This window comes from Anas platyrhynchos, chromosome 7, assembly GCF_047663525.1.
Source record: "Anas platyrhynchos isolate ZD024472 breed Pekin duck chromosome 7, IASCAAS_PekinDuck_T2T, whole genome shotgun sequence".
Taxonomy (NCBI): domain Eukaryota; kingdom Metazoa; phylum Chordata; class Aves; order Anseriformes; family Anatidae; genus Anas; species Anas platyrhynchos.
This window is the reverse complement of record NC_092593.1, coordinates 18937239-18951541: the sequence shown is the minus strand read 5'-3', so window position 1 is coordinate 18951541 and position 14303 is coordinate 18937239. Positions and strand designations below refer to the sequence as shown.

Below are 14303 nucleotides of genomic sequence, written 5' to 3'. Positions count from 1 at the left end.
ATTCCCTGAATAAAAGTAACAAGAAATCCAGTGAATCCTTGTGTAATTTTGTGCTTCACAGTCTGTATCACCCATTTAAATCACCAATTAGGGGGGCTACATGCATGAGCAAGAGTGTGATGTGGCCTACTATGTAATATTAGTACATATTTTGTAATTGAGAGAAAAAAATATTTTGGATTTTACTTGTCATTCTTTTGAGTGCAGATACATTATCACTGCCACGCAAGGGGTAGAATATGCCTCAGTGTCTTCAAGCATATTTAATATCTTTAAATTTTTAAATGAAAATGTAGCTGTCAATTTTAAACTAATTTGGATGGACAGCAATAAAATGCAAACCTCACTTCAAATTAGAATTTTCAGTGAGGATTTCTAATGGAAAGTAATTGCTGACAATAGGAAATGACAAATTACTAATTACTTAGTTCAATTAGACTTTTGTGCCTTTGGTCCTAAGTGGCAAGCATACAGCAAATCTTGCACTTTTATAACAATTAATGACACTAAAACTATTTAAACTGCCAACAGATGTGAGTAAGAAGACATGAATTGAAACTTACTTAATTTACATACTATCACAATTTTATATCAAGTAAATGGTGTTTAATTTTTATGTTACAATTAAATATAACCAGAATAGTGTAATTTCTGCAGAACTTTTCAGGATAAAGTAGTTTTGCTGAAATGCTAGTGCTAATGCTCTCTCCTCTCTTCCCCCCCCCCCCCCCCCCCCCGCCCCCATAGCACCATCTTCATGTGACTGTAAAATATACAGGGGCAGAGGATGGAACATATATTAATTATATATAAATTATATATATAAAAATAATAAATAAAAATATATAAATATATATATATTTAAGAGTTTATGCTAACAGTTATCCTGAAGTGGGATGGCATAATTGCCTCAACTAGACTACTAGAATGTAAGATTTCAAATTTTCCTCCTAATTTATGGGTGAATACAAAATTTTATCCAGTGCATAGCATTCAGAAGCAATACAAGATACTATATATTTGCTTCTCAGTCTTTAGAAAGTCTTTCCAGAATTTCTCTGTTAGATCTTGTTCTTCCATTAGCCCTGTGACGGTTTATGTTTTTTGTTTTTTTTTTTTTTTTTTTTTTAATAATAAAGTCTAAATTCTTCATACTTCACATCTCTCAGCTTAGTTCTTTTGAATTTCTTTCAAGTGTGTTTCTACTGAATGTGAGCAATGGCAGACCTTACATCGGCTGTAATCATTTCTGGACAGTTGTTAATAAGTTTATGCATAGATATTTGTTCTCTATAAACTTTCTCGGAAGTTCCGCACCTCCACATTTCTTATACTAAATGCCTAAAATGAGATGCCCAAACAAACCTTTTGTACCTTAGTGACTAATGGCCTCTTTTCACAGTGTTCCACATGGTCATTAAGATTTCCTTAGGTGTTTAGTAGTTCTGAGAACCAGCCACTTCTTTTTGGATATATGAATACCTAGCTTTGGAAATATTGCCCACCTGTATGCTTTTAGTCAAGACAAGAAGGAAAAGATACAAAATTTTGAAGCTATTAATCCATGAAAACACCTTCTTTACTGATTATTTTGCACTTTTCTGAGACAAAACAAAAAGTAAGCTAAAGGCAACATTTAAAACAATTCATTAAACCAATATTAAGCTATGGTTATTTAACTTTCCAGAAGAATCTACCCATCCTTTTGTTTTGTTGGAAGATATAAGGCAGTACATAGTACTGTAGCAATCTGTGTTCCTGCTGAACAGTATAGATTGGAGAGAATATTCTAAATATGAGAGAAGAAATAGGAATGTCTTTATAAATGAGAAAGCTACATGAAAATTAAAATGTAGGATCTGAATCAAGAAAGATTTGTAGAAGTGCCTACATCTGTTTTCAGGAGTTGTCTTGAAAAAGGTGTTTTGTAAGGAAGGTTGTGCAGGTGTGTAGTTTTGGTTTACAAAAGAATTTAGGTATTGATAATGTTATAACTGCCTTAATGCAGCATATTACAAGAGACAAGCATGAGACTGAATATACTATTATGGTGCTCTTCCTAGGTATGCTTTTATCTAAGTTCTTCTCTGCAAATGACTGTCAACTGATCATTGCTTTCCTCGGTCATTCTATCCTTTAGGTAGTACTGCAAACAAAATAATATAACAAAACTCTCAGTGATTTGAAACATTAGGCAGCATGAGTGCTGAACTGAATAGGTGTAGAGAGTCCTCTGTATATTACACACGAGGATTATAACCATACAAATATATACCTCAAGAAGTAGTTCTTCACCTGGATTTTGTTAGTGCAGTTTTGTTGCCAGTAGAGATGCTTCAATCTCACCACTTAAGTCTGGCAATTCCTATTGAGTTTTACTGTTATAATCCTCTAAAAACCAACTTTGCAGCCTAGGCAGTCTGTGAAACTCCTGGCTTTCTGTATTTCCCACAACAGATTTGTCTTGGCATTTTTGTTTAATTTTCTTATATTTCATTTTGTTTTATGCTTCCTGTAATTAGGGTGATCATACTATTACTTTACAACAAAGATGGTAACTGAATCGAATTGCCAGCAGTAGTTTTGGACAAACCTATGTTGTTTCACCACAGCTGTAGTTTTCTCTTCCCAAAAGCTCAGTGAACTTTAGAGAGACCATACCTCATAATAGAGGAGAAAGGAAAAGCTTAGGCAGGGGGTAGGAAGCCTGGGCAGGGACGGAGGAAAGAAAGACTTTCACAAATCAGAAAGGGGAAAAAAAATGTGGCATTGGTATTGTGCTTAGAAAGAGATAATGTGGAGAAGAGGTGAGAGCAGGGACAGAAGTATACCTGGAGCAAGAAGGACAGAAAAAAAGAAGTGGCCTAATTAGAAGAAAAAAGAGAGAGACAGATGATGGGGGGAAGCAAAAGAAGGGTCAAAGATACCAGGCAAAAAAAAAATAATAAAAATAATAAAAATAATGAAGCTAAGGAAAATTAGCAGGACAGATATAAGGATAAGAATATGGTGTCTTCATTCATGCCACAATGAATCATGAGAGGAGAATGTTTAGGCTGATTTAATCACCTGCGGAGTATATCATTTCCTTTACAGCTCCATCATAATTATTGAGGCACAGGCAACAGATGAAATGCACAATTCTTGATTGTTTGGACTACCAAGGAAAATGAGGGTGGAAAGGACAAAAGGCAAGAATACAAATGTATTTATGTTTACTTGTAGTTGGAATGTAGTGTATACGTGGAAGTGTACATACAGCTTGCATGAGGAGATACCTGTATCTCTGGTGACATTAGCATGTAAGCTAGATTTCTAATGTCAGAGTAGCGTCAACTAAAAAGGACCGAGAGTGTAACATTTTACTTCAGCAATACTTAATATATTTTGCTTAAGTAATAAAACATACTGAGTAAAATTAACTGTTTCTAAAATAAAATCATTTTGTTGTAAGCACTTCCTTTTGCAAAATATTTTTGCATGATAAAAAGGTTTAATTATATAAACTGGGAAATGCAAATACCAACACTATTTTAGGATTTATAAAGACCACTTAAAATTGCCATATCTTCTTAGCTTGTTTGGCCCAGAATATTTCAAAATGACATTTTTCATTATAGAAGTTCTTAGCTGTCTGACATGATTATTCTGATATACATTTCTGCAGTATGAAAAGTAATGTAAATGAATTATTATCTTACCTTTCTCAGATAATTTTCTGTTATCAGGGAAAATGAGCGATACGGATGATGCTGTAAATATTTTCTAGCATATGGTAGTAAATACAAATACGGTACTACCTAAGGAATAGGTGTTATATTATTCTTTGTCATGGAAATTATACATTTCCATTTTATTTTTAAAACAGTGAACTAATAATGATTCTTAAAGTAACTCTATGGAAAATTTCTGATAAAAGTCAATTTAACCCCTGTTTTATTCAGTGGCTGAAATTCCATTACTAGTTCAGAGTTTCTGAACAGGTAAACAAAACAAACTGAGCTTGCCTTTTTTTTTTTTTTTTTTCTTTTTTAAAGAGAGGAAATCTAAAGTGTGAAAAGAAAAATTGGTATCATTTAGAACTAAGACCCTGATTCAGCAAAAATCAGCCTGACTTGTGCACTGGGCAAGGCCGCTGAAGTCCTGAACAATTGTTTTTCGTAGCTACTCATGGCATGGAAGACAGATGGTTGTTTTACTAAATGAAGTCCAGCTATCTTAAATATGCTTAAAATAAAATGCTTATTTAGAGTACTTCATATACTTTATAGCATTAAATAATGGTTCAATATTAATAAGGGATTGTTATATGGATTGACAGTTGTCTATACCTATATTGTATGTGGTGTATCTGTCAATTGCAGTTATTAATGAATTAAAACCTTGTTAAATTTCATGCACTTTTGAAAAAGAAAATGATCAGAAGGATGACAATTTCCCAAAAAAAAAAGTGTAGCTACAAAATGAAAATGTGAAAATAAGAGAAAATTTAGTATATTCTTTAACTATATTAAGGATAATTCACTGTCATAAGTAAAAGACAAGTCTGTATACAATTCAGAAGAAAGCAACCACCCCTTTTAGAGCTCAACAGTACAGAAGAAAAATAGGGAAGTAGAGAGAACAACATTTATTGGAACAAATACAATAAGAAGGAGATACTTTTACAGTTAATAGATACATTGCAGAGAAAAAAAAAAAGACCGCTTTTTATTTTATTTTTATTTATTTATTTTTTAATTAAGATAAAGGAAGAGAAACTAATAAACTCAGTTATTGCTAATAGTTGGTGTAACAGTACAATCTGATAAAATGCAGATTACAGATATAGATTTTGTTGTTGCTTTGTAGTGGATTTGCTACTGTTATGGACAAAGTGTTTAGGGTGAAATGTCTTTTTAAGAGAACAGAGTGTTAGTATGCACACAACACTATTGATATTTTCATGTCTTTGTACATGTGTCTTGAATGACTGGATGGTAGGAAAGAGCTAAAACAGGGAAACATGATTTTTGGCCTGTTGCACAGCACTGACCCTTGGAAATGAGGTACTTACATGCCATCTATATTGGCAGCTGTCTAGAGTGGTTGTGACTAAAAATTTTACCTTGTTACTATGGTACTGGAGAAATAAGCTAATGACTTAGCAGGCTAAACAAGTAAATCAGGCTAAGCAAATGTGTTTTGAAGTCAGTTATCCAAAAAACCAAGGTCAAGCTCATGCTTGAAAATGGCTGTTGCAAAATAAAGCAAAAGAGAACTTTATATATATACACTTTTCTTCCTAAACTTTTTGACTGAATTTTGTGGGAAGATACAGTTAAAAACAGAAAAAGATCTAGTGCTAATTATGCTTCCTACTGCCTTACCTGACAATAGGTTCTCAAATACCTGTTATTGCCAGACTGAAGCAGTCAATATTCAGTTCTTTCCAAAATCATGAGCTTGTCTAATCTCATGACTTTTGTAATGATCATTTTCTGGTAGTCTGTTTTTTTTTTTTTTAATTGCCAAGCCCATATTACCTGGTCTTTTTCCTTTTCCCTTTTTTTCCTAAGTAAAAATGGAGTTGTTCAATTTAGAAACAGGACTTTCATTAAAAGCAGTCTATTGCAAAAGCTTAATGCTTAGGAGCACGGGACATGGCAATGCTGAAAGTCCTCGCCTCTTGATGTGGCACATACTGCAACTCATCACAAGGAAGTAAGAGTGAGTAAAGCTTCTTAAGTCTGGGCTGTGCTTTTCTAAAGAGCATTGCCTACTAACATCCCAGGGAGGTGGAATCAGCTGTCAGGCTGTCTCAGAGCCTTATGGCCCTACCAGAAAAATGGATTTGTGTGGCATTAAGTTGTTCTTGGCCCCATTAGGTTGCATCACTGCTACAGCCAAAACCTGCTTTTAAACTTCTCGTGTGTTTGATCCCCTGACTTACGTCCTCTCACTGTTGTAAATTGCTTCTTTGGGGAAAGGAGAGGGGCTGCCCATGTCTGTATTGTAGACCTTAGTAACAGGGATGTTCCACTTCCTACAGTGAAGGGGAAAAAAAATGAGGAAAAAAATTCTCTTTTGTTACAGAGAAAAAGCAAATTAGTAGGTTTAGAAATGGATGATCTCTTAAATTATAACAAATGGGTGAGCTTCTGTTTTTATCTTGCAAAAATGTAATCCAACATTGTCAGCAGATAGATGTGTCAGGAATTAGTTCACCTGACTACTTTTGCTATGACCTGAGGTCAGTTTCTCCTCCCCATCACACCAGAATGGGTCTGGTGTGACTCTTCAGACACCCATCCTCCCTGGAGTTTAAGGGGATGCCAAGGAATAATTGAGAAGGAATAATTACCCCATACCTTGAGACAGCCTGTGAGTGGTGCAGGTACACAGCTGCCAAACTGAATTTCGGAAATGCAGGGTGGCCAATCAAACTAGAATAGAATAATTCAGTTGGAAGAGACCTTCAAAGATGACCAATTTAGGAGGAAGTTCTCCACTCAGAGGGTGGTGAGGCCCTGGAACAGGTTGCCCAAAGAATCTGTGGATGCTCCATCCCTGGAGATGCTCAAGGCCAGGTTGGATGATGCCCTGGGCAACCTGATCTAGTGGGTGGCATCCCTGCCCATTGCAGGGGGTTGGAACTGAGTGTTCTCCAAGGGCCCTTCCAACCTGAGCTGTTCTGGGAAGCCCAACTGCCTGACCACTTCAGAGCTAAAAGTTAAAGCATGTTTTTGGGGACATTATCCAAATGCCTCTCGAACACTGACAGGAATGGGGCATCAACCACCTCTCCAGGAAGCCTGTTTCAGTGTTTCACCACCCTCACAGTGAAGAAATTTTTGCTCACATCCGTTCTGACCCTCCACTGGTGCAGCTCTGTACTGTCCACACACGTCCTGCCATCAGTGACCAGGGAGCAGAGACCAGCTTACCTCCTCAGGGAGCTGCAGAGCAGCGAGGCCACCTCTTAACCTCCTCTCCTCCCCAATGAAAGACCCAAGTGTCCTCATCCTCTCCTCACAGGATGTGCCCTCCAGCGTATTTACCAGCTTTGTTGCCCTCTTCTGGATGTTTTCAGATACCTTAACAACCCAGTATTTCCAGAGAAGTGGTGAAATAGTAAACTGGAGAAAGTGCTTTTATTTTCTACTGGGCCCATAGCCCCACTGAAAGTACTGTACATTTCGGGAAATGTGATTTTAATTACTCTCCTGTTGCTTGCTGAAGTCTGATGGGCATAAGTAGGAAATGGCAGCTTCTGGTTCCTCAATTTCCTTCTCTTCCTTCTTTTTTTCTCCTTCCTCCCTCCCTCCAAAAAAAATCCAGGCGATCTTCTGTAGTGATTTTCAATCATAGTACAATCATAGCTTGATCTTCACTTCTGATCATCAAATATTACGTTCCCTGTATGTATCAAAAGATCTTGTTTTGCCATGAAAGGTTTGTGAAGAAATGAGGAAGTGGAGAGTTAAAAAAAAAAAAAAAAAACAAACACACAAAAAAAACAAACAAACAAAAAACCAAAACTTATTGGATTGCAAAATGAAGGATCTGTTAAGTTCCCACAAACAGAAATATGTTTGTTGAATATTTCTTCCTCCTAGAGATGAAATAGCTGTAGTACCCTCAGCCTGTCACTGGAACCTGCCTTTTGTGCTCGAGGCATGAGTGCTACAGCACCCCGAGCCTGAGGCACAGTCCCTCTGTGTCTAAGTGTGGTACAAGCAGACCCTTCAGTTTTTCTAGATTCTTGCTTAGTCATGAAAGGTAATTTAACTCTGACTTTAGTACTATCCACAGGGTTTTGGCAGTCATCTATTGATTTTTTTTGTGTGTGTTTTATTTTTTATTTACCTCTCTGAATTCCATGTGGCTTTCGATTTAGTTCTACTGGAAAAGGACAAAGAAAAATCCCACTCTGGTATGTCAAAAACTACACTTTGACTCAATAGGGAATGACAAGGGGTGAAAGACATTTTCTGCGGGCTTACAGAACGCTGTTGTTGTTTCAATAATTCACAAAACCACTGGTGTTCAGAAACCATTGTCTTGTGCCAGGACGTGCATTGTGCACAGCTATGAGGAAAGGACAGATTCTGATCTGTGAACCCACTGTCTAGCCATTTACCTCCTGCAACCAGTGAGTTCCTTAACTTTTATTTATTGATCGATTCATTCTTTCTAGCGTATATTAATGTTAACACTGAAAAAGATGATTTTCCTCCCGAGCAGGTTCATTTTCTTTCAGTCCTTGTTGTCCTTCCTGTGTTACAGAGACAGCTTTTGGTTTCCAGGCTAGCTAGCTGAAAGACTGTTTGTGGCTATAAAAGAGCCAAACCGGGGCTCAGTACATGGATCTGAGGAGGATTACTAAGGATTCTAGGGCATTTTGCTTCTGTCCAAAATTACTTTAAGGCATAGGTGTCAGATAGCTTGGCTGTGTCTGATGGATCAAGGGGACGGAGTGAGAGTGAGAAAGAGAGGTGAAAGGGATAAGGAACGGATTGAGGACAAAAGGAAGATCAGAAAGCAGTCTGGGTAGTGAAGGGAAAGACAGGAACAATATCTTACTTGTGAACTTCTATTTCTAACTCTTTGAATACCAAAGGCAATTGAGAGCATTTCTTCAGACATATTGACACAAACTGGAGACAGGTGGCTGGCTTTAAAATTTGTCACTGATTGCAAATAACATCATACTAAAATTACTGTATTTGACAGATTTTAGAAGAAGGAAATACATTCTTATTTTGAATCAGAAATAAATGAATCAAGTGTTTTACACTACATATCTATTTTCTTCCAAATTCATTCAGTTTGAGAATTCTGGAACCATTCAAACCCGCAATAAGGAAGGCCATTGGGTGCCTGGCATGGCTGCAAGCTGCTACTGGGGTATCTGCACTGCAACACTGACATTCCTGGAGTTTGCCTACCAGCTTTGATCACCAATACCTAGTACTGTGACCTTCATGGCACGCAGAACTGTTCTCTGGGTTTTCTGCAGAGTAGTTTTGCAAAAGGACGGTCAGGGCTGTGAAGTCTCCCTCAGCCCCTCCTTCTCTGAATAAAAATAAGGCTTCATTGTTTTAGTGTAAGTGCACATGCATTGGTTTATAGTCAAATAACCAAATGTGCCAGGTCTGACTGATTTCACCATCTGCCCATCTTTGAATGTATATGTCTATGAATCTTACTGAACCTCTGGTTTACCCAGGGCAGAGTATGACCATTGCCATGAGGTTGGCAATAAAAGAGCCCTAGTTATTTAACATATATAACTGTTTTCAGAACTGAAATGTTAAGGTGACTTAAAAATAGCTAAGAGGTAGATACAGCAAGCAAATACAGACCATTCTTCTGTATTTTTGTTATTATTCTAGAGCGTTTGGAACACACTGGGGAGAGGAATGCAAATTTTGATAAAGAGGGTCAAATTTTGTCTTTGTGTCTTTTGGATTTTGATTCTGTATTTCCTGTTCTCTGTGTACTTTACTAATTGAACTCACACATGTATGCTTTTTTCCCCCTTCTATCAGCATATAATCATATCCCTCTTATAAACTTCTGAACAACAAACATGGTAAAGGAATTTGTGTGGTAGTTTTATTACATCCTGCAACTTTCAAAGTTTTGTCTAAAATGTATGAAGTGACCATGCGACCCAGATTTTCTGTTTGTAGAAGAGTACCAAAATTTATCAGAAGCTTTGATGAACAGCTTCAAATTTATCAGGTAAAATGAAACTGGAGGAACCAGTGACCCATACAAAATGGAATACTGGAATAATGTTATCTGCATTTATAAGAAAGTATGGATTAAAGTAATAAAGGAGTCATGGTGGAAAAATAATGAAGATGCCAGTAAACCATACTTTCAGAAATAAATGGCCTTTTGCAGTGACGACCAGTATGATTCAAATTTAGTCACATTTGGCTTGTAGCTATAGAAAACACATGACTATTTATATCAAAAATAGGTGTTGCTGGGGGGAGGGTCCGGGGGGGAACAACAGTAAAATAAGAGCATCAGTCTCTGAAAGCTGGTAAAACTCTCTACTTACTGAGATAGAGATATGTATATATATAATTACGTATGCATATATAATTACATTCTATTGTGTTTCATTGATTTACTTTGATCCCAATTCTTTGCTAGTGATATAATGAAGAAAGCTAGGCATACTCTTTAAATTTTTTGCTATTGTTGTTCAATCCCTTATATTTGGTCAAACTGCAGTTTCATTGCTGGATAATATGGTAAAAAGATTCATTGTAAGGGTTACTTAACAACATTGGTGGTGTTGATGAATAGTTGCAATTAATACATTCCCTTAATTAGTCTGATACCCAGAAGATGCACCTGGCAGGTCATTTTAATACTACAATTGATTTATTGCTGCTAGAAATGATTTTACCAGCTATCTTCAGAGAGCACAATTAGAGAGGATTTCATTTTTTTATGCATTTTCACTGAGGAATAAACATAAAAGGTCTATGTAATTCAGAACAAAGCAGCTATAATGTACTAATGGTTTATGGATTTTATTAATATTCAGCTAACATTAGAGGCAATTTTAGAGAATAACAACCTATTTTCTATATGAAGTATTCCATTTTTAGTATCTGAGTGCTTTATTTAAAAAACAAAATCAAAGCATGATATTTTAAATGAGTTGCTATTATCAGGTATGGGAAATCTAAATGGTGTAAGATTATGGATAGATAGATATGTGTTTGTCTATGCTCTGTGCTATGTGGTATGTGTGTCACATGCATTGAGATTTGGCAAAAATATAAATTATGTACTATTTTTGAATCACGATGAAGTCCCTCTAAACAAAGAGATGTTTTTCTGGGGTTACTATACAGTGTTAGTAAGTCAATGTCAGCTTTGCCCTTCGCAAAAGTATCAAATCTTATTTTCAAATTTTTTTTTTTTTTTTGGTTGAAAATGATCTTGGAATTAGCTTCTTCTCTTTTTTTCCTTCAGCTTACTGTATTTTGTTCCATTTCCAGTGCTGCAGCAGACAGCATGGCTGCCTTTTCTTAGCTTCTCTGTGCACTAATATCACCAACACTATTGTGGACACCTCCGGCAGGCTCTCTTTCTACATCTTAGAACAAAAGGTTGTCTCTTGAATAGCAATTCTTAATTCATAGGTACTTATAAACAACTTTTTTTTTTTTAATCTGTTTTCCAAGTAACAAAATGTTTTTACCTTGATAAGAGGAAAACCTTTTAAAGGATGTGGGCAAAAAATGTATATTGCTTGCATGCTCCAAGTTATAAATCATCGGGAATTTGTTCACCCAGCAAATGCAAGATTGTTTTAGGATAATCTGGGTTCATCTAAGCTTTGTCTGTCCTCAGAAGGCCTTTAGAATTCCCTGACAATCGAACAGACAAACCTGATTTGCAGAGTGCATCTCTGTGATCCTCAGTGCAGGGGCACAATGTGTGGACACAAGCTGTTCCCTCAGCTTTGGCTTCTGGAATTTAGGGATCTGGATTAGGAAGCCAAGTCTTGCTTTTCAAATTAGTGCACTAATAGAATAACTTTTGACCTTTCAATAAATGCATGAGAAAGTAATTATAGTTCAGTATTTATGAGCAGTATTTAGCCTCATGTTATACTACTCCAGAGTATATAAAAGGCACCAAATAGAACAAATAAAGAAAATGTTGACTCTCCAGATCTATTTGCAGCATGAGCCAAAAAATGGTGTCAAGCTCTAAAAATAAAGTAGGAAATTGCTGTTGAACAAGGACATGATTTATAGCATATTTAAGACCTGGTTTAAGTCTCCCTGAAGTCAAGGTCCAAGTCTGGGATCTCTGCTCAGAAAAGATCTATCTCTGCATGCTGAATTTTCTCTATTATTATTACTAAAATGTTCTGGTTGTGTACATGAATTGTTTTTCATGTGAATTACTAGTGAAGAGCACTTGGGTGACAATCTGCTAGAAACTTTTCAACCTGAGGGGTGAGCAAATAACACTGTGTGGAACGGGTACTAGCGGCAGCCTTGTTGGTAGTAATGTGGGCTTCATCAGGTCGTGGGTAAAGTAGGTAGGCACTTTGGGGATGACAACAAATATGTTGTAGCAAGAGAGCATCTACAGTGCATGACGTAGGTAATATCAATACTTTCGGGCACTGTATCTTGGGGTGTGGAGCCTGATGGAAACATTCAAAGTTGTACTTGTGTCACCAGGCAGCAGAATCACCTGGACAATTGTCTGGTCTTTTCATGAGACTCCGAAAGAGGGGAAAAGTGGTCAGCGGGGAGCCAAGAGGAGATGAAGATGCAGTGATCAGTGATTATGAATGACTTCAAGGAGTTTCTGCTAAACAGGAATCATTTTCTTTCTGTTTAGATGTCAAGGAAGCTGATGGATATTAGAAATGTTGTGGAATAATAAGAGGCTGGATATGGATCTTGCAGGTTGGAGACATAGGTTAAAGTTGAAATAGATATTACAAATTAGTTATGTTTATAAGCTAAAGTAGAAGGGAAATAATACCTCTGGATGATTTCTTCTGGAAAAAAAAAATTAGATTGGAGTCCTTGCTTTTATTTTCTTTTTATTCTTTTTCCTGCTCATATTGTCATTAGATTTGATACCTTAGGTGTAACACGAAGCCCTTGGATACCATGTAGTCTGGAGGCTGTTGAAAACTGTCTTAACAAATATTCCTGTTGTTAAAATACTCTCCTATCTTTTAACCTTTGTGGAGGACCCAGGGGTTTTTCTATAATTAAGACTTAAACCAATTGATTAGAAATACTGTATAACAAAGTGTAAATATAATTTAGCTTCATTTTTTTAAGGTTCAAGATTCCTTAATTAAAGAATACAATGAGTGTAAAGGAATATAAACTGATAAGAACTGATTCAAAACAAAATAATTCCAAACATTTCATTTCTGAAAAAAAAAGATAATCATTTTCAGCGCAAAGTTAATGTCAACACTTTTTTTTCCTCTTAAGGATTTTAGTGAAGATTTACGATTATCATAGGACTTGGTGCAGTTTGTTTGCTCCCCACAAAAGCAGAGATGATTTTTATTGACCAATCTTTGATCCAAGAGATTAAAGAAAGTACTGCAAGAGCAGTGAAAAGGATAACACCATGGGGGTCAATAGGCTTACTGCTACTTGGAAATGAAAGTGAAGCATTCCATTGGGAGAGGGGGGGGTAGTTTAGCATTCTTACTAGGAACTTGTTTTCCCTTTATTTATTTTTTTATTTTTCTGGAAAAAAAAAATCATTTTGCTTACAGGTTTCTCCATGACTTAATACCATGGCCATAATATGAGGTCATTTTGAGGGCGCTAGATTCGCCAACATAATTCTGCACAATGCTTTTTAGCCCAAATGGCCTGGCTGTCACATACTCGCACTCTTGATTGAAATGTTTCTGGTAGACTTTTGGAATGCAGTCTGAGGGCTTAGTGACTCAATATTTTCAACATGAATACATTTCCTATCTCATAGAAAGTTTCTATGAACTACTGCAGAGTTAATGCGTCTTCCTGTTGTTTCTTGAAGCACTGTAGGCTTTACACAAACCTGGTAGAACTGTATGAATCAAAAGGAAATGAAGTCCTAGCTTGATACAGTTTTATTTTTTTATGGCATCGTCATGACGGTACTTTATGAGGGTATCAAAATGTCTGCTGAATGGCAAATTTTTCTTTCTCAAAATAACCATTAATATCCCCTTTCCCTGGTGTGTGTGTGTTGTTCACCCCCTCCCCCCTTTTTTCCACCCTTTGTCCAGGTGGTATGATTTTTGTCTTCCCTTTCACTGCAGAGAATAAGTGCAGTGAGAACAACAGCTGGTATGACTTTGACTGGGGATGTGCCGAAGTGCTTTTGTTTACAGAATATTCACAGAGATGCACGAGGCCTGGCAGAGGGCTCATGTCACGCTTCTTCCTCTCTTGAAAAATCGCCAGATAAATCTGATTGAAATTGGCCAGTTGTACTTTTGCTGCTTACCAGAGACAGGTTTGGAGGTTTAGCACATTTTCACGTTTTATTGAGTTTCCTGCAGGTAAATAGTAAATGATTATTCAATATTTTTTTTTGGGGGGGAGGAGTAGGAGGACCCTCAAAAACTTCTCAGAAAGGTTCTTGTGTCGTGTAAATGCATGATAATGCTTGAAGAGCACCACAAGCATTTCATCCGGGATAACTGGTTTTATCACAAACAATAATCATGCTCAATTCACTTGGTGATAGCTTGTGAAACTTGGCTTTTCTGCTGGCACAAAACAAGGTTAAGATTCCTTTAGTGA

General features: G+C 36.6%; 1 long non-coding RNA gene across 1 annotated transcript in view; it reads left to right on the top strand.

The window, feature by feature from the left end:
• LOC106016918 (uncharacterized) overlaps positions 1-9944 on the top strand; it is a 50974-nt gene extending 41030 nt beyond the window's left edge. Inside the window, exon 3 of the long non-coding RNA XR_002401873.4 lies at positions 8811-9944. This is a non-coding gene — a long non-coding RNA (uncharacterized lncRNA). The remainder of the gene's footprint in view (positions 1-8810) is intronic.
• The last annotated feature ends 4359 nt before the right edge of the window (positions 9945-14303 follow it).